Raw genomic sequence first — 24,592 nt, 5'->3', positions numbered from 1 at the left:
GCTTACACTAGAGAGTCATTTTGCCCCAGGTTGGGTCTCCACACAAGCAACGTCTTCTTAACTGTCCCTACTGCAGTGAGAAAATATCCTGACAAAAGCAACTTAAATCATTTATTTTGACTCACTGATCAAGGGTATAATCCAGCATGCCAGGGATATGTGGAGGCAGAGGCTTGAGGAGGCGGCTGGCCTCATAGAATTTGTACTCAGGAAGCAGAGAAAATGAATGATTGGGCTCAGCTTGTGTCTCTTTTTAATTCAGTATAATATTTCAATCCACACTAACAGTCCCACCCACATTTAGGGTGAGTCCCATTTCAATTTAATATAAGCTACAAAATCTCTCATGAACATGCCTAGAGGCTCGTCTTCTAGGTATTCTAGATGCTGTCAAGCTGACAATATTAACTCTCACACATGCTCCCTGACATAAGAATTCTCATGCAAGTAGCTTATTTGAGAGGGGTTACTGTGAAACCCTGGTGAGACTGTGGGAAGCCAAGTCAGTCTGGGGCCGGGTAGCAAGCTTGATGCCTGGAAGGTAACTAAAGAGGCCACTTGGGAAATCAGGAAATCTTACCCTCCCCACACCCTTTCTTCCTGGAGGAACCTGAGTCAGAAGATGAGGAGAGCTGATGATGTCATAGAAATAAACTCAAGAGGGGAAGACGATGCAGTGTCCTGGGAGAAATCAACTAATTTGGGCTCATGGGTTTCTTTGCCAGCCAGTAAACAAATATAATTTTTTATATTTCAAAATGCCTGAACAGCTTGGTTATACAGAGGGAAAGCAAAAGAAGGCCAGAGAAGAATGTTAGATTCCCTGGAGCAGTAGTTATACGCTCTTTTGAGCTAGCCAGTGTGGATATGAAGAACCAAACGCAGGTCCTCTGGAATAACAGTATGTTCTCTTAACAGCTGAGACATCTCCTCAGGCACACACTATTGCCTTTTGAAACTTTGGTCTTATCATATCTGCTAATACTCCATTGGCCAAAGCAAGTCACATGACAAGGCTCCAAGTCGGGAGCTGGGTCCAGGTACTCCATCCCCACCAGCGGTAATGGTAGAACATGAGTATTTCTGACCAGTAATCTAATGGAACACCTAAGAGTCTGCAGTCAGAACAAGGCACTTGAGACAGTTCTGGACCCATAACACTGATGTTTTCTTATGTTCAGGGTTTCCAAGCCCTGGCACAGCTGCTGTTGACTTAACCAGTGTATGGTGGTACCAAGACCTGACTGCTTTCTTTTCTGAAGAAGTCAGCTAGGGACTTCAGAAATTGTCAGATACCTACCTCTGGGAGGACACTGACTTTGATCATTGAACTCTGTTATGGGGCAGTCCAGCTGTGGTTTGCGGCAGGTCTTTACAACTTGGGCTTTGTTAGTTCACTTCTGCATGGTGGGAGAGTCAAGATGAGGTGTCACAGGATGGAGAAAATTAAAGATCTAGGACAGTTCTATCTCATTATATATCATGAAGGTTTGTAATTTTCTATCGTAAGCAACTTAAGCTTATTCATCAACATGAAGCAAGAGGATAAAACACGTTCTACAACAATAGAGGCTGAGACGTGGTCATTGCTGAAGAAACATGTAAAAAGATACTTTATTTGAATATTTGTCTTAGACAGTTAAGGTCTGAGATTTGGCAGTGCTGTGCTAGAGTGGAGCAACTCAGGGACTGGTCACCTCTCACGATTGGCTCTTTCAATAACTGTCAGAACCCAGAAGTCTTCCTGGAAGTCTTCATCTTCACCAATAGCGGTAGGGATATGGTCGTGACCGATGCACCTCATGAAATGGATAAACTATAGAATGGGAACAGAATAACCCAGTGAGATTACTATCTCTATAGTATAGGGATGAAATGACATTTGAAAGAATCTTGAATCTCAAAGGTAGAAAGTCTTGCACTTTTCCCACTTTGAATGGCATGTAAATTCAAGAATCTGTGATTTTTGTGTGGTGTACGGATTGCCAGTATTTCCAGATGATACCTGTCTTTGTTTCTTTTTCTGTCACTGTGATAGAATACCAAGACAAAAGTAGCCTAAGAGAGAGAGCGTTTACCATGACTCACAGTCCGAGGTTACAGTCCATCATGGTGGGCACAGCAGCAGAAACACGAGGGAACTAATCGGATTCTTACAGTCAGGAGCCAAAGAGAGATACGCTGTTGCTTAGTCACTTCTTCCTTTCTATTCAATCCAGGATCCCAGCCAAGGGAATGGTGCCACCCATAGTGATCCTCACCCACAGTAATCTAATCTAATCAAGGTGACCCTCCACAAGCATTCCTCAAGGCTCAGAGTCCCAGGTAATTCTGGGATCTCTGCAAGCTAACATTGAGATCAACTGTCACACCATCAATATGTTTGTATCCCCTTCAAACCACAGATTCAGAATGTTGTAGATGCTTCAAAACAGGATGCTTGGCACACAAAGAATTCTTGGATTACCTTTCACTGATTGACAGCTAGGCTGATGCCCACGCCCGTCACTGCTGAAAGAGAGCCAGTTGGTTACCTAATTGTGTTTATCATCCAGGATTCTGTATCTATTACAAACAGTGGAGTAGGTTTTTTTTTTTTTAATTTGTGTATGAGTGCATGAACATGCTCCCTGTGCACACATGCGTGCATGTTTGTGTGTAAGTACATGTATGTGAAGATCAACTGAGCTGTCACTACTCAGACCTTGGTTTTTTTGTTTTTTTGTTTTTTTCTTTTTGGTTCTTTTTTTCGGAGCTGGGGACCGAACCCAGGGCCTTGCGCTTCCTAGGTAAGCGCTCTACCACTGAGCTAAATCCCCAGCCCCCAGACCTTGGTTTTTGAGGCAGCCTCTCACTGGCCTCGAGCTCACCTACCTGGCGAGGCTGGCTAGCCAACAAGTCCTAACAATCCTCCACAATGCTGAGATTATAAGCACCTACCACCGTGGCCATTTCTTTTCTTAAAGTGTGTTCTAGTGAGGAATCTCGAGTCTTTATGTTTGCACAGCGAGTGCGCTGCCACCTCGAGCTCCTCCCCATCCCTTTTGGGAGGTTTCATGAGCTCATGAGTGCGTTTCACTAGCTGCACTGAGTATAGTTTTTGTATTTATGCAAAGCTGCTAATGTGTTGCTGGCTACATCATGAGCAATGGGCTTCTGACAGCTCTGTTCATTAGTCAGCTTGGGGGGAAAAATAAGAGAAAACACATTGATATAGAAACAGAGTGTGAGCCAGCAATTATCTTCAGAGACCACAATTGAAACCACATTTTATTTAAATATTTATCTTGTGAATTGATTCAGACAAAACAAGAAGCTGTTTCTCCTCTCTCTCTCTCTCTCTCTCTCTCTCTCTCTCTCTCTCTCTCCTCTCTCTCTCTCTCTCTCTCAATTTCTGAATGACTTTGCCGCCAAACTGGGAAGTGCAAGATCTCTGCTTGAGTTGGGTTTGCTGCGGCCGGGGCCGGGGCTCAGAGCGAAGGAAGAGAACCAACATCCAATTATTCATTGTGATGTGGCATTAGGATTGCCATGTGTGAAGGCTTCCAGTTGATAACAAGTGCAGCTGTTCAGTTAGCAAGCCCAGCACCGCTCGGGAAGGGAGAGAGAAGGCTGGTAGAGGATCGTCAGCAGCAACAAGAAGAACACTGTGAGCGAAGGACTTGTCCCTGCTCCAGTTTCCTCACCAACCTCAGAGAGCCCAGGGGATGAAACCCAGAGGGGATGACGGCAATCTGTAAGACAGGCAGGAAATTTGGAGCTCAGTTGGTCTGATTCCTTCCCATTTCTGGTGACAGTGACTGGCCACTATGATTTTAGGTGTTAATGGGGAACAATTTGGGGAGCTATGTCTTGATGTCACCTCTGGGAACAGCAATTGCAGGCAGTTTTTCCAGTTTGTTGGCATGCACACCATAGCTCATTTAAGGAGTCGAGGCCAGGAGAGCCCTGGACAGCCAGAACCTCTCCTCCATCTCTGCTTTGATGCCCAATCTTATCAGTACTGCTTGCACTGACCCATCCCCAGCTCCAACACACAGAGAAAAAGCGAACAACCAGATTGTAGACGAGAGATGAGGAACAGTTGCATCCTATGGAATCTTCTGTAGTTGTCCTTGTTTTTTTATTTTTATTTATTTTTTCTTTTTTCTTTTTTTCGGAGCTGGGGACCAAACCCAGGGCCTTGCGCTTGCTAGGCAAGTGCTCTACCGCTGAGCTAAATCCCCAACCCCTGTTTTTTATTTTTTGTTTGTTGTTATTTTTTTGGTCTTTAATGTTTCTTATTTCTCTATTATCAGATGTTGAATTATTTGGAGTTTGTCAGCTTTATAAAATACCAGCTACCTTCGGACGGACCATTTTGTATGCTTATCTTGCTGCCTTCTCAGGGTCTATCACTGACTGGGCTATTATTGAGTCAGCCCTTCAAAAAGCTTGAACCTATTAAGATGTGGCTGTGGTGCATCCATGTGTAGAACTCGAAAATGAAGAGCAGCAGTCAGGCTGCAGGGGGACAAATCTGGGAAGAAGTGCAAACTTGTGTTTAGACCTGGGTTGTCAGTAGCTGTAGGTTGCCTGACCGATAAGAACTTCGGGAAGAAACGGAAGCCATTCAGCAAGCTGTACACAGAAATACAAAAGAGAGGCAGAAGAACAGGTTCAGTTTATACCTCGTGTGAGCACACGAGAACACAAGCAAACCTGACAGAGAAGTGGGTGCTCAGGAAAGGTAGCATAAGAAGAAAATAATCGCTGTAGCCGCTGTAGCCTCTCTCTCTCTCTCTCTCTCTCTCTCTCTCTCTCTCTCTCTCTCTCTCTCTCTGTGTGTGTGTGTGTGTGTGTGTGTGTGTGTGTGTGTGTGTAGGTTACAGGAAAGAGGAGGAACCGGTTTACATTTGATATAAACCAGTCAAGCTCTCAGCAGAGGGAAGGAAGGTCCAGATTCTTGTTGAATATGTTGGACTTGAGAGAGTGTGTGGAAGTTTTAGCAGGGAAGCATAGCTTATCCAATACCCTTGACCAAAGACCAGCTCTCCTCTATTCGGTGTGTAGCTTCTAGAGGGACACACATGGCATGGTGAGGGAAGAGGAAGATACCAGACTAGCCAGAGAGATCAGCTGCATCAACCCTGGCGATCAGTGGGGTGACAGATGTCACAGCCAGACCGCCCTCACATCCCTGTTGCATATATTGGCAGGAGCCTTCAGGAACAGCTGGGCTGTAAGACTCTCTGTGTTTAAAGCTGTCCTGTTGGAAGGCAGTGGGGTGTGGCCTCACTTCTTTTTTTGGTGCTGCTTTAGATACTCAGTTTGCTAAGTATACTCAGAGGCAGTATAACCTAGGCTCTAACTCCTAGGAACCAACCTCAAAAGAGGCTAATGTGTAAAACTGGAAGGAGAGATTTTTATATAATGCTATCTAGAGTTAAAAAGAAAAAGTTCACTGCATTCTCAATGTTCATCATACTTTTCTGTCTTCTGTGGAACAGAACTTCCTTAGAAGCCATGGGATTAGGCATTACTTCAAGTGCCTGGACACGGTGACCTCCTGGTGACCTTCAGAAGTGCGTTAGCAGAGACTCTAGAGGAGATGAAATGAGGAATCAAAGAGACTTGGCCTAAGTAATGAAAGACTGCATTTGGTGTGTAATGGGGAAGTCAGAGTGTTCATGTGCAGTTGGCTGCAGGATTTCTGTCAGGAAGATCTTGCTCCACCCGCATGCAGTCCAATGAAGGATGTAGGCTATTTGCTGAGAAGGGGTGTTCCTCTCTTGGCCACATGTCCCTAAGCAAGGTCTCCTTGAGGCTCTTCTAAATATCCAGGAAGCAAGTTATTGATCCAAGACAATCTGAACCGAGACACTGTGGTACACACATGGCAGGGACTCTCAAACTCTCCTGATCAGAAGACTTACAGTAGAACATCCCTTCATGGCCTTGGTGGTTTTGGAGAACCCACGCAACAGGTTTGCTGGCTCCTAGCTGTGTCTGTGCTTAACCAATTTTGTAGGCAATACCTGTCATGGAGAGCAAGGGACCATTGCTGACAGAGACCAGCACATCCTAGATTTCTCAAGGCATGTGAGTCCTTTGCGGTGTTTGCAGAAAGGCCAGAGGTTGGGTGTCTTTCTTTACCTCACTTTTGAGAGTGAGGGTCTCTTACTGAACCTGGAGCTCACTGATGTCTAGCATGGATTGCCAGCAAGTCCTACAAACCTTCTGGGAGTCTGCTTCTTTAGTGTTAGGATTCTAAGTGCACACTACCACACACAGCTTTTTATACATTTGCTGGGGATCTGAACTTAGGTCCTCCAGCTTGTACAGCTTTACTGGCTGAGCCTTCTCACCAGCCCCAAACTGACAGTTTTATAGTGCATAGCTCATGAATCTATATACAAGTTATTTGTCTCTCCCCTTGCTCCCAGCCACACCCTCTTTCCACAGGCCACATTGCTTCTCTCTCTTTCTTTCTTCCTTCCTTTCTTTCTTTTTTTTTTTCTTTTTTTCAGAGCTGGGGACCCAGGGCCTTGCGCTTGCTAGGCAAGCGCTCTACCATTGAGCCAAATCCCCAACCCCCCTTTCTCTCTTCCTTCCTTTCTTTCTTTCTTTCTTTCTTTCTTTCTTTCTTTCTTTCTCTCTCTCTCTCTCTCTCTTTCCTTCCTTCCTTCCTTCCTTCTTTGTGATTCTTTGTTTGTTATTGTTGTTTTTAAAGATTTATTTACTTATTACTATGTGTAAAGTATTCTTCCTGTATCTATGGCTACATACAAGTAGAGAGCACCAGATCTCATTGGCAGAGGTTCTGAGTCGCCTGACTTGAACTCAGGACCTCTGGAAAAGCACCCAGCATTCTCACCTTCTAAGCCATCTCTTCAGCCTTTGTTTGTTGTTTTTGTTTTGTTGTTTTGTTTTTGATTTTTGTTTTTTGTTTTGAGACATGATTTCTCTAAGTAGCTTTGGCTGAGCTGGAACTCGTTCAGTAGACCAAGCTGGCCTCAAACTCAGAGATCCACTTGCCTCTGCCTCCTAAGTACTGGAAAGGAGGGATTAAAGGCCACACCACCAAACCCAGCACTTTTCTGTTTCTTATCATGTCAAGATGGGTCTTAGTATTAATGGATGAATTAATGGAGCACTGTGACTGAATTAATTGAAGAATGGTTGATGCATGATTGATACATTCAAGCATGAGTGGTTTTATCAATTATAGATAGGGAATTTCCAGAAAGGACTAATCATTGTATCAACTTCCTGGGGTTGCTGTTTGCTTACCCAAAACTGGGGAGCTTAAGACAACGGAATGTGTTCTCCCACAGTTGTGGACCTAGGAAATCTAAACCACAGTTATTGGTAGGGCTGGTTCCTTCTGGGAGCTCTGAAGTGACTCCACCCCACATCTCTCCTAGCTGCTGGTAGAAGGTAGCATTTCTTGGGTCACCTTGGCTAGTAGTCAGAGCTGTCCATCTCTGCCTGTATTACCCCCTATGTCCTCTCTCTGTGACTGTGTACTCACATCTCACCATTTAAGAGAAGTAGTCCTCATGGCTGGAGAGGTGGCTCTGTGGTTAAGAGCACTGCTTTTCCAGAGGTTCTGAGTTCAATTCCCAGCCAACCATGTGGAGGCTCACAACCATCTATGTGATTTGATGCCCTTTGTCTGGCATGCAGGTGTACATGTAGATAGAGTACTCATATACATAAAAATAAATTAATTAAAAAAATAAGGAATCCCTTGAGGAGGCCTGTTGATGTGGTAGGATCCCAGCTGGGCCTCTGTTCCCAAAGATGGCAACTTTCAGAAGTACTGAGTGAGAAAAGGCCACCCAAAGCCACGTACCACTGCCACCAACACTGCCTCAAGTCTTTCTGCAGTCCCTGACTCTTGCGGAGTGATCCACATCTTTTCAAGGAGAAGGGTAAGAGTTGTTGGTGGGTGGCTGCCCTGAGGTTATCTTCAGGCTTTCTCTAGACAGATGTTTATGTTCTACCGTTCTACTCTGAGGTCAAATGGAAAGATTTCCCGGGTTTCCCAGAGACAGACTTTGCGTTGTCTAGAAGCAGCATGGAGCGGCTTACAGAGTACTCGGGAAAGCACTAACAGGTGTCAGCACAGACTCTTCATTTTGCTACTTATGGCTGAGTGACAGTGGTGTAGCATTCTGCCTTCCACAGAGTGGGGCCCCTCCACAGCCAACAGGTGTGTTTTTAGGATGCTTACCATTGAGTCTATTAGACAACCCGGTTGTGTATCTGTGTTGTGCCCAGTGCCAGAATGATGGAGATACAGGAGCAATACAGCCCTCTTAGATCATGTTCAACAGCCTTGAACAGCTCTCTACGGGGAGCTGTGCACACAGCCTGAGGTTAAGCATTGCATGAGATGTTTGAGGGGCAACATGCTGCAGTTACATGGTGAATAGTGATCAGCTGAGCCACTAGGATGAAGTGGGGACAAAGTATTCTGCACAAGCAAAGGTCCAGTGGCAGAGCAATGTGCAACATGTGTGTGGGAAGCCATAATTATAGGCCCTGTTGGAACACAGTGATGGGGGTGGGATGGGAGGGAGGAAGGGAGTCTAGGCTAGGCAGCCAGTGTGACATCCCCGTCGTGTTTGGTTTCCTCCTCCTGAGTCACATACAGTGAAGTAGCAAGCGGATCAGAGGCTTTCCTCTGAGGCCCATTCAAGCAGACATGCTCATCTCGCATAGCCATCCTAGCAGAGCAAAGACGATGGGTCTCTGGGCTTTAATCTAGGCATACTGATTTCTAGAACCAAGATGCTGGCAGAGAGGAACCAAGAACCCAGTGCCAGTAAAAGCTAGCACAGAGACTGGATTGCCCCAAGAAGAGCAAAGCAACAGACGTGGGAACAGCATCCTTTACAATCCCATCCTTGTATTTTAAGAACAGCGATGATGCAAGTCTCAGGAAGAGGCTGGGGGAAGATGAGAAGCACCCTGAGCCGTGGCTGTATGGAGGCTGGCCATCTGGAGCCGAGTCCGCCTCATCAAACAATCCCTAATTGTTTTTAATAAGGTGCACAAGTTATGTTTGGCTTCCTCCACTCCTTGCTGTCTCCTGTTGAGTCTGTTTTTTATTTTCTTATGAAACAATAAGGCCAATATAATTAAAAAGCAGTGAACATATTTACCTGCCTGAGAATGGGACAGGTAATTAAGAGCCTCTTAGGAAAGGGTTGTTGATCATTTCTCTCTCAATCTCTCTCTCTCTCTCTCTCTCTCTCTCTCTCTCTCTCTCTCTCTCTCTCTCTCTCTCTCTCTCTCTCGTCATTTTAACAATGGAGGGGACCAGCAAAAGTGATACGTAGTTTCTCATGTTCATTTTCCACTTGATTTGAAGCTGTAGTCAATCAGAGAAGGAGGAGGACAGAAGCTGGCCTCTGGGATCACGTAGTCTGCCAAGACGAGCTTCGAGGACACTTGATAGTGTTTATGCACTGACTGACAACAGGAGAAAGAAGGGCGGACATCTTGGCTTAGCAGATTGGCACCATGGAAAACCCTATCACAAATAGTGTCCCCTTGAACTTTTCCCAAGGTCCTGTAGAGGTGATTGCATGTTCAAATAATCCTGATTGGCCAGTGGATAGGGGGAGAGAGATCTGGGGCCTGGGAGATGGCTCAGCAGGGGAAGGCACTTAATGTGCTGGCCTGGCAACCAGAGTTTGGTCTGTGGAACTCACATGAAGGTGTAAGGACAGAACCAACCGCATGAAGTTCTTCTCTCATGTATCCGAAGAGCAATAGGAAGTGGTCTGCACGCCCCTAATCACCTTGCTGAGATGAGTCACTCAGAAAGGAAATGCAGAGGACTAGAGGGAAAATTTAAACACTAATTGTCAGAGAACAAGTATGTATGAGACAGGACTCTACCATTTCAGACTGTAGAAAGTGATCAGAACAAAGGAGCAGCTGGTGTCACGAGCCCCTGAGACCTAGGCCTCTGAGCAGGAGCAGGGATGCTTTACTGGGATATGGAGTCTCAGATGGGTTCCTTCTCTTGCTGCTGTTTGAGCCACATTACATGTCAGGGCATGACACGTGTTGGAGCATGTTGTGATGTTTATGCCTCCTGCGCACCCTGTGAGATGGGATTTATCAAACCCAGTTCTCTGATGAGGATACAGACTTAGAAGGTTTGGAAAAGGGGTCAGATCAACACAACATGGGCAGAGCTGGGATCTGAACCCAGATGGGGTATCTTTAAGGGCCGTGGTCCTAAGCTGTGCCTTCACTGGCATCCCACATTAGCTTAGACGCAGAAGCAAGATCGTCATGTCACTGTGCTTCTCTCACGAGTTCCCAGTTGATAACTCAGTCCTAGAATTGTGCTTTATTTGCTGCTTTTTTTTCTATTTGATACAGAATCTCACTGGGTAGCCCAGGCCAACCTCAAACTCACTGTCCTCCCACAGCATCTCTCAGGTGCTGGAGCTGTGTATACAGATAGAGGATAATCAGCTAGTAACTGATCTTGTTTTTAAACAATGTCAAAGCTGAGCACAGTCACTTACTCCAGTCACCCAAGTAGTCAGAAGGCTGAGATAGGAAGATAACCAAGAAAAGGATAGCCTGATCTACATAATGAGTTTTAGGCTAGCTTGGGCTACTCTGTCTCAACAATGTAAGCAGTCAAATCTAATAGTGAAGAATCCATACAGGTACTTATGCTTTCAATAGCATCTCTTTGGTGCCATCAGGGAGTAAAGATAAATGAATCAGGGACTCTGTCTTAGTTAGGGTTTACTGCTGTGAGTAGATACCATGACCAAGGCAAGTCTGATAAGGACACCATTTAATTGAGGCTGGCTTACAGGTTCAGTCAGAGGTTCAGTCCAGTATCATCAAGGCAGGAACATGGCAGCATCCATGGTACAGGAGGAGCTGAGAGGTCTACCTCAAGACTAGAAGGCCAGTGGTAGCCAGGATGGACAGTAGGACGAACAGTAGGATGGACAGTAGGATGACAAGTGTGGTGGGGCAAGATGTGTACAGGTGAGATGACGATGCCAGAGAGAGGGAGCAGGGCAAAGGCTGGCCAAGGTGTTTCAGGTCAGTGCCACACAGAGGAGCCTAGGTTGCTTAGAACAGCCATGGAAATCTTTTCCTTGGATTACAAGAGACAGGATGTCTGGAGTTATGAACTTGTTGTCTGGACTGTGGCCTCTGAGAATGCTTTCCAGGTGCTGTGACCATCAGAGCTGCTTCAGTGGCCACTAATGAGAGGACTCACCCTCATTTGGTCCCAGCACAAAATAATCAGCTGGATGCTGTAAAGTCCACAGGAATGGTGAGGGTTGATCAGGACTAGCCTTTGACCATCAAGCAAAATAGTCATGCCAGGGTCTCCTCTCTCTCCTTCCCTAGGTTAGTCTTCTCTTCTCTTCTCTTCTCTTCTCTTCTCTTCTCTTCTCTTCTCTTCTCTTCTCTTCTCTTCTCTTCTCTTCTCTTCTCTTTTCTTCTCCTTTCCCTCTATCCCTCCCCTCTCTTCCCTTTCTTTCCCCTCCACTCAACTTCCCTTCCCTTCTTTCCCTTTCCCTCCCCTCCTGTCTCTTTCCCTTCACTTTTCCTCTCTTTCCCCTCCCCTCTCCCCTCTCCCTCTGTTTCTTCTCTCCTCTCCTCTCCTGTTTTCTCCCATTTTCTTCATTCTCTTTCCCATCCTTTCCTCTCCTCCCTGTACTCCTTCTGCTTCTTTTCTTTTCCCACCTGAGTCCTGAGCCCTACCCTCCCAGCAACATCTATGCCCAGAGTCAACCTTTCTCCACAGCAAGTCAGCCTTCCCTGGCTGTGATTAGTTCACAAGCTCAACTTGGAGCCAAGTGCTATCACTGAAATAGTGCAGAACTCTGCTGAATTAAGCTTGGGTCCCATTCCACCCAAGGGGGAATCCAAGCTGGCCCATAGATGCTCTGGTTCCTTCGAGGGGAACACAAAACAAAACCTCCAAAACCTAGGATGTTTTCATCAAATGAGGAAGGAACCTGATCGTGGCAGACCAAACCAACAATACCTTTGAGAAGACAAGGCAGCCGGGTGTGCATGGCACTGGAGAGGCCTTCTCCATAGGCTGGAGGTGTCCTCTGGGGCCCTTCATGTCTACTTTCAATTACAAAGCTGCAGTGACCATGGTAGATTTTTGAGCTTGCTCATAGGACTCCTTTGGATGAGACCAGAAAAGGTAACCAAGCGGGCTGGGAATTGCAGGCGATAGAACTGCTTTCCCTCAGGATGTAGGGATTAAAGGTGGAGTAGGTACACTCATCTCTGCAGTGTAAGACTACAGTTGCCCCGTTTTTCATGTATTCTCCGGAGGAACCCCAACACCACTGGATATGTCTAAGGTTCAGAACCGTAACCCTAACTCACATCTGTGCTTTTCGGTGTCTTTTATTTCCTTCTGAGCATCGATTTCTCTATGTTAATTAACTTTTTATTATATTTACTTACTGTGTATGGATGTGCATGTGGGCAAAGGCACACAGGTGGAGACCAGAGGACAACTTCCAGACCTCCACTCTCACCTCCCACCATGTAGGTCCTGAGAATTAGACTCAGGACATCAGGCTTGGCAGCCAGACCCTGTACCTGCTGAGCCATCACCACAGCCCCCCATATATCTGGTGATGGAGCTGGCTAGAGTGCTTGCCTGGCAGGCAGGAAGCCCTGGGTTCAGTCCCTGGTGGGGCATGAGTCAGGCATGGTGCACATCTGCTCTCTTAACACTGGAGAGGAAGAGGTGGGGAGATCCAGAGTACAGGGTTGTATGGTGAATTCAAGATTAGCCCGGAATACATGAAAATCTTCTAAGAAATACTAGAAAGGAAAGGAAAGGACAGCAATTAGTGCAAAGGTGAGACACGGCCTCGGGGTGTTCAAGCTTGGTCCCCTCTGTCCCAAGCTCAGCAACTTTGTCCCCTTTTCCTCACTACCTAAAGCATGCCTCTGCCTGGCTCTGCAGGCAGCTGCTGGTTGTTTCCCACGAGGCTGTGACTTCTCTGCTTCCAGGTTTCTCCTTTGACTTTCCCTTCATGTACAAACACTTTCTATGCTGTGACACATGGTTACCACAGCTTTCCCCCTACCCCCCTTCTCTCTTCTGTCTTGTGTTCTCTCACACCACACCGCTTTGGATCGGGGGCGAGAGGGACATCTGCTTGGGTCTGAGCCTCCGGAGGAGGTCCTAAAAATGTCTCGAGTGGAGCTGAGTTGGAGACCAGAGAGGCGGCGTTGTGTGAAGGCCCTGGGCAGCCCTCTCTGCTCCAGAAGGATATGCTAAAAGAAGCATTAAGTATCCACATCCCATGGTTACATTATTTCTATTTCCTAAAGGGAGAAATATTAAACTCAGGTGTTTGGCAGCCTTGGGGGAAGGAGGTGCTGCAGGTGGCTGCAGGAGACTTTTCAGAGCTCATTAGCCAGTTAGGAGGTCATTTACACTGTCCTTGAGGGATGAGGGTTCTGGATTCGTATACTGGCTGAAGTGTCCCCCCTTTCCCTGGATGTCCATGCATCATTTCTATAGAGCATGCTGTGTGTTACTGAAAAGGGCAAGATTAAGTAAAGTCATGACAGGGTCAGACTTTCCATGTGTATTTTTCCTGCCTGTGACGCTAAGGGCTGTCCCTAGAAGGGCAGTGATGTCACCTTGGAGAGCCTATGGAGGAGAGACATCTTCTCAAGTGGACCAGCGAAGTCCTGTTGGGCTTTCAGCACCTGTTACTATTCAGGAAATGTTTTCTGTGTCTTTTTCCAGGCAGTGATGGCATATGCCTTTAATCCCAGCACTCCAAATGCAGAGGCAGGTGGATCTCTGAATTTGAGGCCAGTCTGGTCTACAGAGTGAGTCCCAGGACAGCCAGGGTTACACAGAGAAGCCCTGTCTTGAAAAACAAATGGGTAAACAAAGAGTTCATATGCTAAATCAAATTCTCTATGCAAAACTTGTACATCAAGTAATTGTAAAAAAAAAAAAAATCACAGTTAGCCTGGGGAATTAACTCAGTAAAGTCTGTGCTGTTCAATCAGAAGGACCTGAATTCAACTCCCAAAACCTGCATTTTAAAAAGCTGGGTATAGGGTATAGGGCAAAGACAGAGATAGGCAGATCCTTGCTCTCACTGGCCAGCTAGTCCAATTAGTAAGTCCTAAGGGAGGGAGAGAACCTATCTCACAAAACGAGAAGAGCAGCACTGAGAAATGATCTCTGATCTTCACAGATGTGTACACACACACACACACACACACACACACACACACACACAGGACTGAAGTCTTAGATAAGGGATATGCTGTCTGGGATCATTTTGAAATTAAGACAGAGAAATGAGAATTAGGTTTGTGGTATGGGGTCCCGTATCATCCCTGTAGATGTATCGGATCTTTGCTTCAGCCTCAGAGGAGGGAGCCGGTCGGTGGTGAGGCTGAGCCCACATGGATTCTTATAAAACAGGAGCCACCCAAGCTGCAAGCCCCTCCCCCAGGACCAGCTCACAGCCCCTGCCTCTTCATTGCTGGGTTCTCCCTATGAATCTCCTAACTAGCATTTCCCGATTTAAAAAAAACACAGTTTTTGAAGTTTCTAGGTCCAAACCACTCAATTTTCAAGTTAAATGTTTTCAAAGTGACATCCATTCCAGTCAGTTTGTGCAAGCCGATGACGCGTCGCAGATGGGCAACAGTTACTTTCTCCCATATTCGGGAGGAGAGGAGTATGCTTTTTCCGGGAGACAGCTAATAGGATGTAGTTTTTTCCTATTAAAAGGGAATGGAAAAAAATGAAGACGTGAAAGAGTTGAAATAATTATAATTGAAACAGGAGGTTAGAGTAGTCAGAGACCGGACTCCGGTTGGAAGATTCCAGAGTTTTCTCATGACCTGTATGATCACATTGGCCTTCATTCGAGTTCTATTCCAGGGAATAGTAGAACCTTCTAGACACTTGTATATGCCATGGGGATAGAGTATACACCTCCGTGGACCCAGGGGCTTAAATGAAGAAACACGTGTGCATGTGCTAGTGTGTGCTTGGCCTGCCGTTCGCACTGATGAATGGAATGGGAGCCGCGTTGCTGAGGTCTTTTTAATATGCAGTCATACTGTGTGTGATATCCGTAGTATTTGTGGGGGCTGGAGAGAAGGCTCAGCAGTTAAGAGCATCGACTGCTCTTCCAGAGGTCCTGAGTTCAAATCCCAGCAACCACATGGTGCCTCACAACCATCTGTAATGAGATCTGATGCCCTCTTCTGGTGTGTCTGAAGACAGCTATAATGTACTCATTTAAAATAAAATAAGGGGTTGGGGATTTAGCTCAGTGGTAGAGCGCTTGCCTAGGAAGCACAAGGCCCTGGGTTCGGTCCCCAGCTCCGAAAAAAAGAACCAAAAATAAAATAAAATAAAATAAATCGGGTTGGGGATTTGGCTCAGTGGTAGAGCGCTTGCCTAGCAAGCGCAAGGCCCTGGGTTCGGTCCCCAGCTCTGAAAATAAAAAAGAATAGAAAAAAAATAAATCTTAAAAACAAACAAACAAAAAACAGTATTTGTGATGGGAGCAAGAATACCCTAGTTGAGATGTTGGCATTGCACACCTAGCACCTCTGGATATCTGGATGCACCCCCAAAATGGGACTTTGCGTATGCACTGGGGTGTGGGCCTTATAGTGTAGCATTTATCCTTGATTATTAATGCCTGCTCTGCTCACAGCCTGGTTTCATCTGGACTTTCCAGCTGTAGCCAGAGACAGATGTGAAGACACACAGAAAGTCAGAAGGACTCAAGGTGGGTGATGCTGAAGATAGAGGGAGGCCATTCTAGTTTATTTTCTTTAATGTGATGAAATACTCTTGCTAATAGCAACTTCGTGGGGGTGGGGGGATTTATTTCATCGTATAGGCCACAGTCCATCGTTTAGGGAGATCAAGGCAGAAACCATGGAAGAATTCTAGCTCTCTCCCAGGCTTGTGATCAGCTAGCTTTCTTATATAGCCCAGGGCCACATTCCTAGGGTTGGTGCTGCCCATAGTGGGCTGGGCTTATCTACTTCGATTAACAATCAAGATAATTCCCCACACATATGCCCACAGGCCAATCAATCCCTCACCTGAGATTCCCTTCTCAGGTGACTCTGGGCTATGTCTACTAGGACAACAATCCTGAGCCAAACAATTTGGGAGCCTCTAGAAACAAGTGTTTTCTGATAGAGTTCCTGGTTCCAAAGGCATGGCTTGGCCCAATACCACCTCTATTAGACATCTGTACTACAACTAAACAAACAAACAAACAAACACACAAACAAAAAGGGCAGGGAGATGACTCAAGTAGTAAAACTGTTTGATGCACAAGCTTGAAGACCTAAATTTGGTTCCCCAGTCTCCACACCAGATTGAGAAAAATAAACACATACATTTGTGAGCTGGAGAGAGAGCTCAGCGCGTGAGGGCGCTTGCTGCTATTACAGAGGATCTGCGATTGGCTCCCAGCATCCATATCTGGTGGCTCTAGGGGATCCTCTTCTAGCCACTATAGGCACTGCATTCATGTGCACATACTCCCACCCCATACACATAAATAAACTAAAAATGAAAAATCTGAGCTTAACTGCACATGCCTGTAATCCTAGCAGTGGAAAGAAGATTCCTAGGGTTTGGTGAGCAGCCAGGCTACCTCAGTCAGTGGACTCCAGAGAGACACTACCTTAAAAAATAAAGAGGGGTGCTAAATGACATCAGACAGCTACCTCCAGCCTTCACACACTCATGTGTAAACACATCTGCATATACACAGGAGCACATACACACACACACGCGCACACAGATACTGGCCTCATTTTGTTTTTAGGCCCTGAGTTGATGGTAATCTGTCATGGCAACATGAACTAACTCATGCATTGATTCTGACACTGTCATCCCTCATGTGGTAGTCCCCCATTAACGACCGTTGGACTGTGCATGGTTTCACCTACTCACAGTCAACGGCAGTCCAAAACGCTAGGTGGAAAATTCCAGAAACAAACCATTCATAAGTTTAAACGTGTACATTCATAACTTTAAAGTTGTGCACCATTTTGGAAAGCCTGGTGATATCTCTTTTATTACAATCTATTGACATAATTGTTCTATTTTATTACCAATCTCTGTGAGTGATTAACTTAGAAATTAAATTTTCTCAGGAGTAAGTGTAGGGAAAAGCAGTGTATTTGTGAGATCTGAGATTTCAGTCTGTCACTTAGGGCTCAAGGACCTCTCCCTATGGCTGTGAGACTCTCTCTGTATATGTTAAAAACGCCGTAAGTCCAGTGGGATGTGAATTCCTGTTCTGGAGAGGGTAGGCAAATCGAGCCCTAGATTCAGTTCTGACTCTGAGAGCAATGCATGTTCATAAAAGAAACAGGAAGGACATTGTTTTCATTGATTTTTTAAAAAACTTTCTATCCTGTAAAATCACAAACTCACAACTTACATAAACATAGAAGTGATTACGTCACCCCGTCAATTCAACAGTTGTTAACGTTTTCTCAGCTTTTTCCTCCTCCCCTCCTGTCCCCCTCCCTCCCCCACCGGTCCCCCTCCCCTCCCTCCTGTCCTCTTCACCTTCCTGTCCTGTGTCCTGCTCTCCTATTCTTCCCTCTTATTGATTTTTTTCTTTTTAAAAAGTGTGTGTGTGTGGGAGGGTGCTTGTGGGGTAGAGTGTGTGGGTATGTGGATGTGGTGTGCAGGCATGCTCGAATGTCTGTAGGTCCATGTGCGGGTTGGGGGACACATGCACTTACCATGCGTGTGGAGGCCCAAACTTGAACTGGATCCTCTTTCTTGCCCACATTGCACTTGCTTTATTGAGGCAAAGCCTCGCTGACCTCAGGGCTTGCCGACTGCAGCTAGTTTAACTAGCCAGCTGGCCCCAGGATCCTTCTCTCCCTTCTGAGGGCTGAGATTCCAGGCTGCACCACACCTTCCTGCTTTTATCATGGGCTCTGAGAACCCGAACTCTGAGCCTTACACTTGTGCAGCGAGCACTTCACTACCGAGTCAGGACTCCAGACCCCTTCTCTTTGACCTAGGGTCTCACTATCTAGTCCCTGCGGTTCTTGAACTCCCAGCTTTCCTCCTTCAGTCTCTAGAATGCTGGGATCAAATGCTGGGATCCCTGGTATACGATTGTGCTTTTTTTTTTTTTTTAAATCTTTCCTTGTTTATTTTCAGTTGAAGTGTTTTAAAATAAATTATAGTAATTATTACATCTGAACTCTAAGTAGTTCATTATGTAGCTCTAAAATGATATAATCATAGTATTGCTATCAAATCAACAGAATTAATATGTGTTCCATGGTATTCTCCCATATTCAAATGTCACAAATGTCCCTAAAAGTTTATCCTTAACTGATTGTTCCTAGTGGCAGAGCCAGGCCTCCACATCTCCCCACTGGGTCGCTGCCCTTCCTACACCTCTCCTATGAACAGATGCTTCATTCCCACACCCTTGTCTTATCCCACGGCCGACTGAAGAGGAGGAGTGTGTGTGTGTGTGTGTGTGTGTGTGTGTGTGTGTGTGTGTGTGTGTGTTCGTGCGCGCCTGCAGAGGAGACCTGCTGTGTTCATGAACGCGGTCTCATGGTCAGCTTTGTCTAATTCTACTTGTTCAGTATTTCTTTAGAACTTGGAGAAAGGGGTGGAGGGGGGAGTATTGTGCTCAATACTGGGGGTTGTTTGTTTCTTTATTGTTTTAAAATGTTCTGTCCTCGACCCATTTATGTAAAACAAAAACATGCCACATTTACTTAGGGCTCACTCTGTCTTTTCCTGATTATCAACATTTCCCAGACTCCGCACTCCAGATCCCTTCCCCTGCTGGAGTTCCAAGAAGCTGTGAGCTTCCTGAAGTGTGTGTGTCTGTATGCGTGAGCATGTGTATACGTGTGTATTTGAGCAGGGGTGCGTGTGTGAGTACAGGCACGTGGAGACCAGAGACCCCAGCCCCACCCCGGGAGTCTTTCTCAATCACTTCGTTCCCTTATTTCTTGCTGAAGGGTCTCTCGCTGAACCCCAAGCTTGCTGATTCAGTTAGACTGCTTTCTCCAGCAAGCCCCGAGGATCCTCCTGTCTCTCCTTCCCCAGAAATGGAGTTATAGGTGTCTGCCGCTGTGCCTGGCTTTCTTATGTGGGTCCCGGGAATGGAAGTGAGATTCAACCAAACACTTTTACTGACTGAGCAGCTCCGCTGCCAGCGACCCCTGCATCCTCATCGAGCTTCCTTAAGAGCCTGGTGCATCACTACAAAACCTCAGAGGTGTTGTTATTGTTTACCTAACAGCATCAGAACTGACAATGAAACAGGGGGGTGGCTTAAGATGGCGAACTGCGCAGCCTGGGCCTGGCAGTTCGGGAAGCAGAGGTGGACTTCTAAAGCAGGTGTGTCTGTTTCTTAGACCCAGAGCAGCTCCATGAAATCGCCGTCGATTCCAAAGCCCGTTGTGATCCAACTGACCTTTGGTTTTGGGATGTCAAAACATTCACTTTCTGGTTTGCCTATGATGCCAAATGACCAGGGAATCTTTCCATAACCTTTCTTCTTCAGTGTTGGAAAAGGACCAAGACCCTGAGAACGTCTATCGAGCAAAGGATCCGTGAACATGTTATATAAAGGATCAGATAGCAAATGCTCTAGACTTGTGGGCCGAGACTCTGTCATCGCTGGTCATCCCTGCTTTGCCAGATGACAGCAGCAGAAGGACTTAAATGAACTGGAATGCCTGCGTTCCAATAAAATTTTATTTATAAAAATGAATAGTGGGCTGTCTTTGACCTAGGAACTGTAGTTTGCCAACTGTTTTCCCTAAAGCATGAACGTGAAGCACTGAGCTGTACTCAAAACATGACTCCTGACATACGAGTTTGCCTTATAGCATTCAGCCGCTTGCAAAGCTAAGTCACCATTCTTGAAAATGGGGCATTATATATAAGGGCACAGGGATTTTTTTTCTTGGTTGGCAGACTGGAGAGCCTAGAATTTGGGTCTTTATTGCACAACAGGTAAGAGACATACTAAGAGACACAAAGCTTAAATCATGTCCTGTTACCTGTATCCAGTGATGTAAGCATTTTAATTAAAAGGAAGGCTTGGAGTTTATTGCCTATGAGCTCATGGGCAGCTGCTCTTGAAATTGCCATGGCCTGTCCAGAAGGTCTTGGCCGCACCCATCTCTGTTCTCTGGGACTGTGTGCTGGTTGCCCTTGGCCATCTTTAACCTGGTTGGGTTTTCTCATTGTTTCCAAGGCTTGGTCCCTATGGATACAGATGTATTTACCATGGCTCCAGTAGAAGGAAACAAGGGGAAATGTTTGATGGATGCAGGATGGGTATCTTTCCATAGAGAGTCTTTGGCATAGATTATGAAGCTGAAATGTAGACCATAATGGGCAGGAAAATAGAACCCATGAACCTTGAAGGTGCACAGGAAGTTGGGAGGCTCGTGGAGGATGGCAGAGAAGGAATAGGGGAAATTTTTAAAATGCATTTTGTTTGAAAATGCCATCATCATACCTAGTACTGTGTATATTAATTAAAAACAAAACCAATGATACTGTGAAATGAAAAATAATTTTGAAGAGCTTTTGATTGCCATTATCTTATGTGTATGAGTGCTTTGCCCGCATGCGTGTGGAAATATGTGCACCATATGTGTGCTTGGTGCCTGTTGAGGCCAGAAGAGGGCATCAGATCTCTTGGAATTGGAGTTACAGAGAGTTGGGAACTGCCCTGTGGGTGCTGGGAACCAACCCTAGATCATCTGTAAGAGCAGCAAGACCTGGTAAAGAACGTCTTAAAAATTGCTTTTTTTTTTCCCTGTAAAAGGGATTCACATAGGCTGGTCAAACTCACTATGTAGCCCAGACTTGTATCAAAATCCCAGCACTGGGATTACAGGCAGGTGCTAGTGTACCTGGCTACAATGGTAAATTTGGCCATATTTTCTGCTCAGTGCTTATGTACAGTGACTTGACCATCACCAAGGAGTGTGGTGTGATTGGCACCTAGTGTAAGAGCCACTGGCTAAGAGTGGCTTAGTCACTCTCTGATGCTGAAATGGGACTATATGGACTCCAGGCAGAAATGTGGAGTGTGTTCCAGGACCTTGGCTTTGCCTCTAGTTGCCCCTCTCAGAATTTCCTCCTTCTCACTTCAGTAGCTCAATGCTCTTACTGCTTAATCCTGTCCATCTGTCTGGAGTATATTGTTTTGTTTTGATTCCCTAAATGATATGATTATGGTGAGGTGACTGAGAAGTAAAGGTTCTTGCTGCCTGATGGTACAGGCCTGATGTCTCGAGTTCAGAGAACCAACTTAGCAGAATATGATGGGGCACATGTGCCTCATCTCAAAAATAGTAACTCGATATGAAAATGTAAGTGATGTCATTAAATAAAGACTAAAAGACATCTGAAAATGCCATTCACACTCAGAAGCATGACTTAAGTCACTTGTTGCCTGTACCCAATGACACTAATATATTTGTTAATAGAAGGAGTTGAAGTTTGTCTCATATGAAATTGTAGAATTGGGGCCTTGGAGAGGAGGGACCTTTTAACAGGGAGGAGAGCTGGAGGTTTTCAAAATATGTGAAGCTTTTCAGCAGCCATTCATTCCTAACATTGGCCCTAAATGATCATTTGGGCCCCAAATCAGAACCATGTTTGGACAGCATCAATTAAGCACGGTGCTTGGCTGGTATCTCCTTTGGCCACTGGGCATCCTCATGGCTCTGGCGTCTCCATCTGTGAAGTGGACAAACTGCCGTAGTTGTTCCAGGACAAACTGAGGTACCTGCTATGCTCTGCTGAGGCTGTCTGCTCACAGGATAAATGCCATGCTCCCTGCCTGTCCCTTTATCCCATGAGCTCAAGGACATGTGTTTATACTAAAAACAATGCATAGAGAGAGACCTGTGAGTCACTGGAAGAACAGGAATCCCGAGGAGTGATTTTTCCCTGAACAAAGAAAAAGGATTTCTATTCACAGAGAACTATATGACAGGATGAAGTTGTCATACAATTTAGAGGTATAATAACTATAGTGTGCACCCCAAATTTTCATGACACAACCACCCAATAACCATAATAAATGACCAGCATCCCCAAAGTGCTAAGTGATATTTAGGGTTTATATCAGAATTGCCTACTCCTGTAATATAATGAAATGCCTGAGGCTGGAGCTTTACGAAGACATGAGGTTTATTTAGGTCAAAGTTCTAGAGATTCAAGGACTTGGTGCTAGCACTGCCTTGGTTTTGATGGGTGGCACAAAAAATAGAAAGGCATGGAACAGGAGAGAACTCACATGGTGAAATTGGGGAGGGGTAGGTGTGCTGTTTTATAACATTGCCTTTCAATGGAAGGATCCCATGAAAACTACCTTAACCTCTTCCAAGGGTCATAATCAAGTGACATCATTTAGTACCAACAGGTGACACTTCTCAAGGGTATCACCACCATCTCTCACATTCCCACCAAGCTTCCAACACACTGCTCTTGAAGGCCAGATCACATCCAAACCTCAGTAGGGTTCCTTATGAGCTGGTGGGAGTTGTTTCTGATAGTTACTGGCTCAAAAAGCACACAAAGCGAGAGTCCTCCAGTGCAGCACATGCTTGGTGGATGCTTAATGCTCCAGTATTAACATCTCTGCCACCTATAGACATTGGACAAGTAGTAGAGAGCAAGGGTTGTTTGTGACAGATGGGTACCCCTTTCCAGCTGAGCCTGTCACCTGAGCCTGATTTCTGGCACTGGGCCATACCTCCCTCCAGTCATGATGTGGCTGGCTCCTTGATATACCTGGAGCATGACTAGAAACATCTGGATAAGTATATCCTCTCTGTGTGTACTTCCTATACTTATGATAATCGCAAAAATTGATGGCCTGTGCTGCTCAGAACACTGCAGATGTCCCCTGACGTTGAGAGAAAAGCGCCATGGCCCACCCACCGCCATGCACCCTAAGACGTACTTCACATGGCCATGTTGGCTTTCCCTCACCTCTTTCTGCCTTTTCCCTCTGCTGTGGTCACACAGTGCCTCTCCCCTCCCTCTAGCACAGCAGGCCTACCTTGGAGCCTTTGAACTTGGTGGTGGTTGGCATTGCCAACTTGAGAGGGTCTTGAATCACCCAGGAGACAAACTTCTGAGCATGTTTGTGAAGGAGTTTGCAGTATTTTGATTGGGTTCGTTGCGGTGGGAAAACCTACCCTAAATGTAGAAGGCACCATCCCATTCTAGGCAAGCTGAACACCAAGCGTTCATCTTCCTCTGCGTCCTGATTGCAGATGAAGTCTGACCAGCTGCCTCAGCCTCCTGCTGCCAGGATGATGCCATCACCTGGGATGGTCTGTATCCTTGTATAAACACTCAGCCAAAATCAACGTGACCTCCTGAGTTGCTTTTCTCCAGTATTTTTGCCACACCAATGAGAAAAGTAATTGCTGTTGTCTCTGCCTGGAATGGTCTTACACAGCGGGTTTTCATGTTCTAGTCTCTAGTCCTTTCTAGGACATCCCAAATTATTTCTATTGTTCCCCGTGCCTGTAGTTTTTCTTGTGATATAATCCAGACTTCATCGAAGCAGCTTACTTATTCTCCATCACTTCCACCATCAAATCAGCATCTTTGGCTCAAGAACTCTTTTCTTTGATGATGGTCCACAGTGGGCAGCAGGACAGTACCTGATCCTGAAAGAATTTGGGGATGAATGAGTGACTTCTAGTTTCCCAGAATATTCCTCAGTGAATTGTATTTAACTTCTTTGGTTGTTGTCAGCAACAGAACCCAAACTTACACTGATTTCCAGCCAAGGTGTGCATTCCTGTTCTTCTTCAGGCAAATGATAGAGGTATATGTCCTTGGTTTTCTCCTATAGCTGGCTGTCCTGTGGAGCACAGAGCCAACACACTTAGAATGCAGGAGACAGAGAGCTTCTCTTTACAGGTACAATCTATGATAAAGGAACACCAGTACCTTGAAAACTACCACGTTCCATGGACTCACCCTGTCTTTGTTTCATCTCCTGTTGCTGTGATAAAATGCCCATTTCGAGCAGCTGATGCAAGAAAGTGCTTACCTGACTCACAATTCCAGGATCATCACTGTGGGAAAGTCAAGGTGGAAGAGATCTGAAACAGCTCGTCAGTTACAAGCGCCAAGAGCAGGGAGCAGTGAATCAGTTCTCTTTTTTTTTTTTTTCTTTTTTAACACTCTTACCCAGTTCAGAATCCCTTGCCTAGGGAATGGTGTCACCCACAGTAGGAGGGTCTTCCTATCTCAGTTAACATAGTCGCTACATAGACATAGATCCCCATAGACATGTCCACAGTTCAATATAATCTAAAGGCAATTCCTAAGTGAATCTCAAGATTGTGTCAAGTTGACAATTTAACACCACACCCAATCTCTAGTGACAACTAAAGGATGAGAGCCAGTGGTGACCAGTTCATTTGGAAGGCAGAATTGGTAAACAAAGACATGGAATACAAATGGGGCTTAGCCCCTCCTCTTGGTATATACCATAGGCACCCTCATTACATCGAG

General features: G+C 45.7%; 1 protein-coding gene and 1 long non-coding RNA gene across 6 annotated transcripts in view; one reads left to right on the top strand and one right to left on the bottom strand.

The window, feature by feature from the left end:
- LOC147994997 (uncharacterized) overlaps positions 1–24,592 on the top strand; it is an 82,018-nt gene that overhangs the window by 22,314 nt on the left and 35,112 nt on the right. The gene's annotated exons all lie outside the window — the stretch shown is intronic.
- LOC102555037 (uncharacterized) overlaps positions 1,589–24,592 on the bottom strand; it is a 58,367-nt gene continuing 35,363 nt past the window's right edge. For 3 of the 5 annotated variants that reach the window (XR_015686920.1, XR_015686922.1, XR_015686923.1), the window contains 3 exons: positions 23,844–23,933; positions 23,118–23,736; positions 22,226–22,700 (listed from right to left, as the gene is read on the bottom strand). This is a non-coding gene — a long non-coding RNA (uncharacterized LOC102555037). Of the gene's footprint in view, positions 1,817–12,436; positions 12,835–22,225; positions 22,701–23,117; positions 23,737–23,843; positions 23,934–24,592 lie in introns of those variants that run through there. The other 2 variants (XR_015686921.1, XR_015686924.1) reach the window with 2 other exon arrangements.

The sequence above is a fragment of the Rattus norvegicus genome, chromosome 4 (assembly GCF_021556685.1).
Source record: "Rattus norvegicus strain SHRSP/BbbUtx chromosome 4, alternate assembly SHRSP_T2T, whole genome shotgun sequence".
Taxonomy (NCBI): Eukaryota; Metazoa; Chordata; class Mammalia; order Rodentia; family Muridae; genus Rattus; species Rattus norvegicus.
The sequence above is the reverse complement of the archived record's forward strand: the minus strand, read 5'-3'. Positions and strand labels throughout refer to the sequence as shown.